At 39.6% G+C, this 11,808-nt stretch overlaps 1 long non-coding RNA gene across 1 annotated transcript; it reads left to right on the top strand.

The window, feature by feature from the left end:
* The first annotated feature begins 3,500 nt into the window (after window positions 1–3,500).
* On the top strand, window positions 3,501–7,151 carry LOC309857490. Its single transcript, XR_014307736.1, has 2 exons — window positions 3,501–3,855; window positions 5,297–7,151. It is a non-coding gene; the product is annotated as an uncharacterized lncRNA (long non-coding RNA).
* Window positions 7,152–11,808: the final 4,657 nt, after the last annotated feature.

Raw genomic sequence — 11,808 nt, 5'->3', positions numbered from 1 at the left:
CCTAACACTAACCCTTGGATGGATTCTGTAATGATCTCCTCATTTCAGGTTATGTGGTGGTTCTACAGGACATTGTCCTGGTGTGGGATCAAACACACTGAAGCATCCCGTGTGAAGTGGCAAACGTGGTAAAGAAATGATGGCTGGGGAATCTGAGTGTGGAGACAGCACGTATTTGTGCTGCTATAACAAGCTGACTGCACTTTGAAATCACCGCAGAGGAAATGACTCTTCCAAACATCCATGTTAGCATGACGACACGGAAGCAGAGAGAACATCAGACTTTGGGATGGAGGCCAAGCCCTCCCAGATCCAGGTCACCCAACATGGAGAGGACACATGTTAGCAAGAGACTCGTGGGAGGATTAAATCATGGGCCCCTGTATCTCAGGTGCAGTAGAAGCAGTGGATTTGGAATTTCAGTTTTCCACAACGGTCCAGCACAAGCTGGTTAGAACTGTGCAAAAGCAGGAAGGGAAGCCCCAGTAAAGTGGACTGGGGATGCCAGAAGGGGAGGCTGGAAAGGGGCGCCTAGTGCTCAGTGCCCATGACAGACCCCACATTGCAATCCCCCACAGGAGAGACTCACCAACTTCGGGCACCACAGGGGAAGCCGGAGGTTCATCTCCTGACTTTTTGTAGGACCTTTGCAGCTCAGCTGGTGAGAATTCTCCATCACCCTGCCTTTCTCCAGGGGACTTTCCTTCAAGCACCCTTCCCAACTTCTTCCTCCTCCATGAAATAATGTTCCTCTCCTTTGTTTCTCGCACTTGTCTGTGATGGGACCGTAGCTTGCTCAGCCCAGACTGCCATTCTCTGCTCTTCCCAAATAAACCCATGCTGCTGGTCAAATAACTGGCAGATTGAGTTTAAGGCAAATCGAACTAATAAATTCAAGAACTTGCAAGGAACAAAATCAATATGCACAAATTAGTGGCACTCCTACGTGCTTGGAAGGAACCATCAGAAAGAGAGTACGGAGAACGATCTCATTTATACCTGCATCCAAGACAGCAAGATACCCGGGAGGCCCCTGAACCAAGAAGGTGACAGACCTGTCTTCTGACAGCCCTGCAACAATGACGACAGACAGGGAGGGGGACACACGGAGATGGGGAGGCACTGTGCTCAGGGAGTAACCCACACTGGGAAAATACCTACTCTCCCCAAAACCGTCTAGAGTCCTCACGCTGGCTCCCGAACTTCCAGAATTGGCGCCAGCCCGGAGTGGGTGTGGACATGGGAAGGACCCAGCAGGGCTGAGGAGGGGGAGCACAAGCACTGAAGCAGGCGGACGCTCCCTGGCTGCAGACCATCTGAGGAGCCCCCGGAACCGAATCCGCGAGCACACAGACACAGACGAGGACCGAGGAGCACCCGAGCCCAGAAAGGGGGAACCCCACAGCCCCGCGCACAGCACAGCAGGAGGCCACGTCTCCTCACACAAAACGATGGAAGCCCCTGTGTCTACACAGGGCGCCCTTTCTCTGTGGGGTCCTGAGACCACGAACCCCTTGACAGTCCACTCAGGCGGCTTCTCCTCACCTCCTCCAGCGTCTGGTCCTTAGGAGGTTGGACTGCTGCCAGTGTGGGCGCGTCCTCCACAACGGTCCAGTCAGTGTGGCTGCAGAGCCACACCCTCCTCAGCTTGTCCTGTCAGGGTGGGAGGCGCCCCACATTGTCCAGAAGTCTCCACAGTGGGTCCTGAAGAGGCGGGGCTCTGGTCCCAGCTGTGGCTGCTGCTCAGGGTGGGAGCTGGGGTCTGGTGCCCTCTGCAGGCGGTGGAAGGCAGTGCAGGACTTTGGGAGCTCACCCTTCAGTGGAAGGTCCTGCTCCCTCCCGGGGTCCAGCTGACACCATTTCATTCCTGAAATTGAAGCTACATGGAGCCCAATATCCCCCAACTTCCCCCAAAATAGCTAAGGAACAATGAATTGGAAACAATGTGGAATTACAACAGTCCTTGACCCAAACAGTGGCACTGAACTTGGCCCTGATGCAGACCCACACTCTGACCTCAACTTGGTCTCAAGCCTGGACCCTACCCTAATCCAAGACCCTAACCCTAGCCCCCAACCCAAACAATGTTCACAAGACTCAAAAGGTAGAAACTGCAAATATCCATCAATGGCAAGTGCATAAGCAAAGTGTGGTGAAGGGTTTGAATTTGGGTTCAGGTTCAGGTTTTAGTCAGAGTTCTAGATCAGGCTTTTGGTTTAGTGTTAGGGTGAGGATTTAGAGTGAAGGACAAGGGAATAGAGTTATAGCTTAGGGCTTTAAGTTTATGATTTAGGCTTTAAGACTCAGGGCTTATGGGATAAAGTTCAAGGTCAAATTTGGGGTTTGGCTTCATGCTGAGATTTGGGTTCAGGGTTCATGACTTGGAGGTCTGGTTTAGGGTATGGGTTTGTGGTTCAGGGCTTGAATCCAGGGCTCAGGTACAGGCTTTGGATTCCATTTCAGGTTTGGGATTCAGGGTTCTAGTTTGGGCTTTAAGGTCAGCTTAGGTTTCAGCGTTGTTAGGGGTTAAGGTTAGGTTTAGGGATGACACATTTTCTTCAGTTGTCATCATGGACAAAAAAATTCTATCTGAAGTTTCTAAGTCAGAAATGTATTTCATCTGGGTGCGCCTGGGTGGCTCCGCGTGTTAAGCCTCTGCCTTGGGCTCAGGTCATGATCTCAGGTTCCTGGGATCGAGCCCTTCATCAGGCTCTCTGCTTGGCGGGGAGCCTGCTTCCCCATCTTTCTCTCTGCCTGCCTCTCTGCCTACTTGTGATCTCTTGTCTGTCAAATAAATAGAATCTTAAAAAAAAAAAAAGAAATGTATTTCATTGGGGTGTCAGGAGCTGGTTTGGAATTTAGGATCCCAGTAACTCCCTACCAACAGCATTCTGATCCTAGAGTCTCCCAGTCACCCAGAAGTGACTGTTGTCTTGGCTCAAACTTGGCTCTCTGCCCTTGATAGAGAAGGGCAAGTTGGTGCCAAAGTTGGGATTTCACAATGGTAGAGGTGTGAAACCAGCTATTGTGGAACCATCATGGAAAATGAGACAGGACACAAATAACTGGTTGACTCCTGATTCTTCCACAAAAACAAAGACCAACATTGTAATGCATTGCTTCTTGGAATACCAAGTACAAGGAGGGCTATTAGAAGTAGTAAAAAGACACCAAATATGAAATTCAGAAAAAGCACCATTTATGGGCACCTAATGTAGATCCCTAACCATAAGATCTAACATATCATCCTATAGATTTCACTTACAAAAATCATCAGTAACAGTAGTCTACTGACCACTGTAACCACCCCCACCATTGACCTCTAGGCCTGTAATACACACTCCAACCACTGAGACACAGTTCTCAGCAGCAGAATGGGCCTTGCCCCGTCTGGGTGGACCAACTCTTAATGTAAAGCCAAAAAATCCTGCTCCTTGGAAATCCCAGCCATTAGGACACAGTCACAGAAACCATACCCAGAACTCAATAAAGGACAGACATCCCATGGGGTGGATGCTGCAGATCACCCCCACTCCCATGAAGTAGCTCTACAGCGGACTCCAGGTCTGTCCTCTTCCTGGGATCACACGTGGCACCACTCCCTCCTCAGAACTAAACTGTGAACTGTCCTCAGCAGGCCTGTGTGCAGGCTCACAGAAAGCCAGACACTTTCTTGAGAGCACTCAGCCTCTCATGCCTATCTCAGCAGATGGAGGAAACTGTCTTCCCGACTTCCGTACCAACTAGAGAAGACTTGGAACAAGTCTTGCCAGACTCTATGCAAAGGCATATTCTCCATCTGCAAAATGATGGATGGTGAAACACCACGGATTCCCTGCACCTTCTTGAACCTAGGTAAGTTGGAGCTATAGCTTGCCCAGAGCTATTATCCCCAACCCCCTAAACACACACACTTCCCTTGTGCACTCTGGGCCAGTTTCCATCCAATTTGCTCCTCAGTCATTGTCTCTGCAGAGAAGTACATCAGTACTGAGGTTCTGGGACTGAGGTGCTAGGTGCTAAGCCAGCACCTTGGACCCACTTACTATTAGAAATTAATATTCGTTTTATTAACAGATGCATCCCATAAGATCTTGCCACCACAGCCATTAGAAAAGTCATTACAACATGTGCCAACCTCCACGGCTCCACTCCCTGGCTCCAGGGATTGGTTCATTCATGGGCATGTGACCTGGTCCCAGCCAATGAGGTGGGAGGAACCTTGGGTCTTAGCCTGCAGGGCCAAGGATGGGGTGAACTGCCCAGGACAAGGGGGTTTTCCATCATGACTGCAGGAGTGGCCTCAGCCAGGCCTGTGCCAGTGCCACAGAGAGCTTAGGAAGCCAGATGCTCCATTACATTGCTGAGGGATGAATCAGACTTGTCCTGAAGCCCACACATGCTACAACCTCTGCTAACTCAGGATAACCCTAAATGTGCTCATGGTCTTGGCCTGAACAAAATGACCATCTATGTGGTATATAACCTGCAAGATATACCCACCAGGCAGTGGGGACTGTCTCAGCCAAACAATACCTACATGGAATTCAACCACAGACAAATGTCTTGTGGCAAACTTGAGGCCTACAGAGAAATTCAGGAGAATTCCCGAGGCCTTCATTCTTGGCCAATCTCACTATCATCTTTTTTTCCTTTCAAGTGGAGGGGCCAGGGTCAGGCAGGATATGTCCCAGTGTACTCCCACTCTGCCACTGGAAAAGAAGATAGCAAAAGAGAATTTATCTCAATTTCACATGAAGAAGCAATGTTTGCTCCTGAGTTAATACACAAGAGAGTCAACCTAACAGAGATCACAGAAGCTAATGTTTATGATGTCTTAGGAGAAGGCAAACAATGTTGGGCATGCAACTGGCGGTATCTTTTTGCATTTTAAGCATTTTTACTTCAACTTTTTTCGATAGATGAAATGACTCCACTCTCTTTTTGCCTCACTGGGTTTGGGGAAGATAGTATTTTCTCTCATTTATGGATAAGCTTTATTTTTTGTTTCTCTGTGGGGTTTCATAGAACTAGAATATCTTCTGGTAGAACATAGGTAAATCATGAGCACTCCGGCGGGGGGGATGGGAATGTTCTCCCACAGCTTTCCAGTACCTACACAACTCTTTCTTGGATTCATCTCCTGCTTACCCTTCTGAATCTGCTCACTCTTTTATTGTCTTCATTTGTAGATATTTTGTTTCAGATTGAATCCATACCAATGGCTGTCCCCACTCACAAGCCATCATTTGACTCTTTGCACTATTATTTCTTGGTTCTTAATTTTGCCTATCAGAGGAATGCTGTTTACCATGATGCAGACAAAAGCCCACCGTGGCACAATTCAGCAGTCACTCATGGATTCTCAGATCCCAGTTCAGGTCTGGGCTTTTCCTTTCTCTACAAGAACAGTGTGTGTGTGTGTGTGTGTGTGTGTGTGTGTGTGTGTGTGCGTGTCTGTGTGTCATTCTGATTGTGAACTTTTTATTTCATTCCTTTTAAAAAAAATTAGAAATATGCAACAAGATAGAAAAAGTAGTTAATATCTACAAACAGTTTTGCATTAAACTTTTTGTGTACATGTCTCCAATGGTGTAAGAAAGAAAAATATTGTCTCAGTTTTTATGACTTTCTCTATTTCCCCATGTACCTTGGAACACTTCTAACAACTCACAGGAATTTTCTCAGACTATATTCTTCTTATCAGCATTTTGATTTGCTAATAAACACAACAATAAAATAAAAATATTCAGGCCATAGGCTGGAAATACATGTTCACTGAGTCTGTAATTCTATGGTGCAATGATTGTAATCAAAAGTTCTGCAAGGGTCAGGAGATAGCAGTGCAAAATAAAATCTATTCAACTTAGATACTTATCAAAGGAATACCACTTAAGATAGAAAACTGCCACTGAATCAACAGTTCATTTCTTAAATCAGACTATGGTATTGTACAATGCAGAACTCCACACATATGTATTATTCTGTCATTTGGTCACAGTACTTCCTTTGACCTGCAAGACTCAATTCATCCCTTCTTCTTCAGATTTCCTGAAATTTACAAGAGAAAATGTTATGTTCAAATATTTTAAAAATATCCTGTGGGTTCAAAAATAATTTCTGCTTATCACCTAAAATTGATATTTTATGAAATTCCTATAAATTTAATGTAGGAAAGTTTATCTTCCACTAATTTCCCAAATGCAGCAAGAAGTTAAACTGAACATAGGACATCATTTGCATATTAATTCTGCATTGATAAGAATGTGGTGATTGTCATCCTGGATCAGAATCATGGCAAATTATGGGATGGAGCCTCTTTACATAATTGAGTTGTTCATTCAGCAAATATTTCTTGGCACTTGCCAAAATTAAGAATCTGATTAAAATGATAAGAAAAAAGCAGTGAACCGAGTAAAGAAGATCTGAATTTATGATACTTATACTCTATGCCAATTTTGAAGTAAAATATGTATCAGATTATTTTTATAGTGACTTATGATTGTCATTCATATACATACACATGTATAGACACATGCAATTAAATATCATTAAATAATTACATAGTTACAGGAAAGAGTGGCTATTGTAGTGATTGTTAGCTTAACAAAACAGATGCTCTCAATTATATTGTTCATTGTACAGGAAAATCCTTTAATTGGTTTGTTTTAAATTTGCATTGTTGAAATTACACTGATTGTCCTAATCCTGAAAAGTAATTATTTAGTGACCATATATCAATACACGCAGTATTCATACGAAGGACCATTTCATATTTAAGAGTTCTTGAAGACACCAAGCATCTCATGGTTATCCTTTTACAACTGTTGCTTTTCAAAGTGAACATACCATTGATATTTTTAGTTAAACTATGCATTAACCATATATTAAGAGAAAACTCTTCTATGTTCCCATGCAACTTACCTGAGTTGTGGCCTGTAGTTGTGAAAACTTCATTTTGTATACATAACACTGTTACAAAATGCTACATCTAGGTTAGATGTATGGATGCTTTTTTCCATGGTTTTCTGATAAATTAATATGCTCTATTTCACAATGCAGTGTGAGCCCTCATTTCTCAATGACTTTGCCCATGCTACTTCCTCTGTCTAAAATGGTCTTAAAAAATAAAATAAAATAAATTAAAATAATTAGTTTTATGTTTTGCTAAATTTCTTCCTCGTTCAAGATTCAGTTCAGTGATTATCTAAAAAAAATGGTACAATTTTTGCTTTCTCTCTCTCCATTTCTGTGCAAAACACATTAAACTTTCATCACTTTATTTTATAATGAACTTTGTTATTCCAGTGATACAGATGAGACATAAAAACTCATAGGAATTTTTTAACTTCCCCAATGGCAAACAGGTGGTTAAGCTGGAAATTGACATCAAGCCATCTGGCTACAAAGTGAGCATGCATACTTTCCTGCACTCATATTTAATTCTAACTTTCAAATAATCTTTTTTTTAATGTGGTCATATCCCCCATTAAACTATAAGTTTCTGGAGGGTCAGAGCTATTCATTTTTCTTTTCATTTTTCTTATGATGCCTGTTTATCATTTGATAATCCATAATTGTGAATTGATAAATGAATGGATATGTCAATGACTCAATTTGTTTTGCATTCCATGCCAGTACATATTATTTTAAACAACTTTTTTTTTTTTGTTGAAAACTTGTTACTTATATAAAAGTAAAATTCACTTCCTCTGAGTGTTCCATTTTCCCTTAGTTAAATATCTTGGTGAACCTTAGTGTATTCCCTTCCAATATTTAAAACCAACTCTATAACAAAGCAAATCTTCCCATTTCCTTCATTACTTTTCATATGCAATAACTTTATTGTATGGTCTTTGCTACACTTCTTTATTAAAATTGTATTCAGTTCAGTGATATCCAAAAACTAATGATCAAAAACTCATTTTTTCTCTAATTGTGAGTAGTAGAGTCTCATATAATGGGACAAAATTGGTCTGATTTGGAAAAAGCAGTGATATCACATTCTTGAGGCTCTGATTTCATTATGCCTTCCAAATGTTAGGTTTTCTTTTCTCTCATCTTATCTGTTTTCTTTTTCTCTTTTTTGTTCACATTGCCTTTTTCCTCCTCCTCTGTCTCTTCTTCCTTTTTCTAATTTTCTTTTTTAAGTCTGTTCTCATTTCTTTGAGAATTACCTGGTTAACATTAACTTTAAAAAATATATTTAAAATGTTGAAAATGAAGAAATTATATTGATCATATACTAAACAAAATGCATGTATGCAGGTTTGATTGAGATACCAAAAAGATATCACAAAAGTTTACTATTTAATAGGCATTAAATACAAAAATATATACAAAAGTGTACCTATTTAATAGGTATTAAATACTTATTTAATATGTCCCAGTATTTTGGCTCAAAGTGGTTGCAGTTTATTTGAAGACATTCACACATCCACCTGAAACTATAAGTAAAATTCAATATGAAAGTACAGTCTGAATAACATTATAGATCATCATATTATTGTGATTAACAGAACAATTCCAGCTAAAGATAACATGATTGAGTCCCAATATAGATTTGATTTGTGAGTGCTCAATTAGTAACAATAAATGATAATAGTAAATCTTTTTCTATAGTCCATATAAGGCATGAAGGTCAGATAGAAGAGTCTGAATCATGTAAAAAGCTTTAGCAGAAAATTAGTTAGTAGAACATCAGGCTGGAAAACCTCTGTCACTGAATATAGTTTGAGGCATGAATTTAGCATATTTGTGTAATGCAATAGTGAGATAAATACATTAACCAGCACCTTTAGTTACTTTAACTATATTGAATAAGAGCAAAAAAAAATTGCAAAATAAGTGTACTGACATATGGAGGAGTACTATATGAATCAGTACCTTTCTAGGAGGATGTGAAGAGAAATCTCTCTCTAACTTGCAGATTAAAGGATGAGTATTACTTAGCATGTTGATGGTTGAGAGGCACAAGATACTGTTCCTGGGAGAGTGAACAGTAGGTATGAAGACCTAAGAGCACAGTTAGTTGGTGAACTCCAAGTATGACTGCAGTACAAAGTTGAACCAAAAGTAGAATTGAGGGCTAAAGTTAGCAAGATGCTAACTGGCTGACCACTTTATAGAGGCCAGAATAAACTTTCTTTGTTGTTGTTGTTGTTGATTCATGTTGCTTTGTTTTCTTTCTTGTTTCTTTTGTTTGATTGCTTTGTTCTTTTTGTGTTGTTGTTTGATAAGATGAACATATCCCTAGTGGTGGAGAATGTGGTTTATTTAGAAAGGAGAGGAGGATTTAACTTGAGTTAAATCAAGTTATTATGGTCCACATTAGACTGAAGCAAGTGTGACATGGTTGAAAGTGATGAATTTGAGACCCTATGAAGAATTAATCAAGAAAACATTTATTAAAAAGGTTTGATTCATGTTTATTTAGATGAAACAATGAATTTTGTTTTTATTTGTTGGTAAATTTATTTGCTTTTTTACTTACTTGCAATTTGCTCTGCTTCAAAGGGTGTTACATATAAAGGACATCTAACATTACACATTTATCAGCCATGGGGGTAAAGTCAGTGAAAAAGAGAAATTATAACAAGTAATATTTTGACCTTAGTGGTTATTACATTAATAGAAATAGAAAAGTCTGAATGAGGGGGAGGTGATGAATAAGATATGCTACACTAAGATGAAAGCAAAGAATCCCAGTGAGTATCATCAGCTGGCACTTGGACATAATGATCAGGGAAGAGATTTATATTTTAATGCCCCAAATATCTAAATTTAATATATAGTTTCCCTAAAGAAGTACATTCGAAGCTACCAAAGTGGATAAGTTTCTCAAGTATTTAAAGAAGGAAGAACTGGCTAAAAGCTAAATATTAGTGAATATAAACATTCCTGATTTTAAAATTTTCTCCCAGACCAAATTTTTTGGTCTGAGTTTTACCAAAGATAAGCATTACGATGCCTTTTGGTTGCTTCTATTTTATTTTTACTGTCCATTTTATCCCCAGAAGGTTAAAACATATTCATATCTTTCAAAAATCATGTATCTTTCACAAAAATACAAACTTTGTTAGAGCAATAAGGAATTTCTACATTTCAAATAAAATAATATTTTATATCTTGAAGAATTGTATATATTTTTTAAATATTGTAATTTAAAGAAACTACAAAAGATTTTTATTTACCTCATCATGTGTGTGCATGCATGTGTGTGTGTATATGTGTGTATAGCTTCATAAGCTCATTTTTTTTAACCACAAATATTTAATTTTGCTACCTATGAGTTAGTTTATACTCCTAGGTGACTGATGTGAACTGCAGACCTGAATTATAGATGATGCTGAGAATATATTTTTTGAAGCAACTCAAAATACATATCAGAATATTGAAGAGCTGATCAAAATGGTTTGTTATATATAAGGAAAACGGCTTTATATTTAGGTTATATATTTCTGAAAGGTGAATACTTTTAAGTATTTAACAGTTTTAAAGAGATATCATACTCCTTTCATATGTGTTATATCTTGTCTTAGAGCCCACATCAAGAGATGTTACTTCTTCAATTACACCAATTTCTAGGTGGAAAATGATTTTATTGATTCAAACTCACACAAACACATTTGCAAAAAGTAAGTTATCATTGTATGCCAATTGGAAAAAATGAAATATCAACTGTGGCTAAGACTGGAGAAATGGGGTAGGCATAAAACTTTGAGTAAGAACATGTCCCTCCCTGATTCTGATTGCTCAATGAACCACAAATTAGAGGGGACTTCACCTCTATTCAATAATGCCTTTTATTAATTGTATCAGTGTCAATGATGTCTGTTGGTAGAATGGGTTTCCCTTACCTGATGGGTATATCATTCTTCAACTGATGTTTATCTGAAAGTTTCCTTGGCACCACTTTGTTGAACATCAACTCTGGCTCTGTTGGGCTTTCTCTTGAAAATTACATCAGCAAAACTTGCCTATTTTGCACCATTGTGTCATACTTAGAGAACTTCCTGGTAAATCATTCTATCATTTTGTGTTACCAGAAGGAAAAATAAGATCACCAATTTTCCTGACTGAGAATGAAACTCACATTTCCCAATTTGAGACACTGAGTGTCTCATTCTCTCCTTGATTCTATCTTCATTTTTTCTTTCAGCAAATATTCACTGAGAGCCTTCCACCTGTCAGAAACACCAGACTGTTGAAGAAACTGTAGTGAAAAAGAAATATTATAATTCCCATCCTCAAAGAATTAGCATTCTACTAAGAAAGATGAATATTAAATAAGATAGCTAGTTCTGATCTCATGGGGTTTATATTCTGCCAGAGAAAAACTCATTAAAAGGCAATTTATGTGATTTAGTATTTAAACGTAAGTTTCATACTGAGAACTATGGGAAATCATATTGGAGGTATCTGATTTAGTCCAGCACCAGATTTTATCTTATATGGTGTTTGTTATGCTATACAGGGAATATGTGGCTAGTCAAAGAAGTTTGCTATACATTGTTTTATTTAAAATATCATTATTGACTTAATATTTAAAAGTGAAGTAGTTTCAAATTTCACAAAAGTAAGCCATCAGAAGAAACAGGTATCAGAAAATAGAATATAGAAGGGGTGCCTGGGTGGCTCAGTGGGTTAGGGCCTCTGCCTTCGGCTCAGATCATGATCTCAGGGTCCTGGGATCAAGCCCCACATCGGGCTCTCTGTTTAGCAGGGAGCCTGCTTCCTCCTCTCTCTGCCTGCCTCTCTGCCTACTTGTGATCTCTGTCTGTCAAATAAAAAAAATCTTAAAAAAGA

This window comes from Mustela nivalis (genome assembly GCF_964662115.1).
Source record: "Mustela nivalis genome assembly, contig: HAP1_SCAFFOLD_777, whole genome shotgun sequence".
NCBI lineage: Eukaryota > Metazoa > Chordata > Mammalia > Carnivora > Mustelidae > Mustela > Mustela nivalis.
This window is presented reverse-complemented; position numbering and strand designations above follow the sequence as displayed.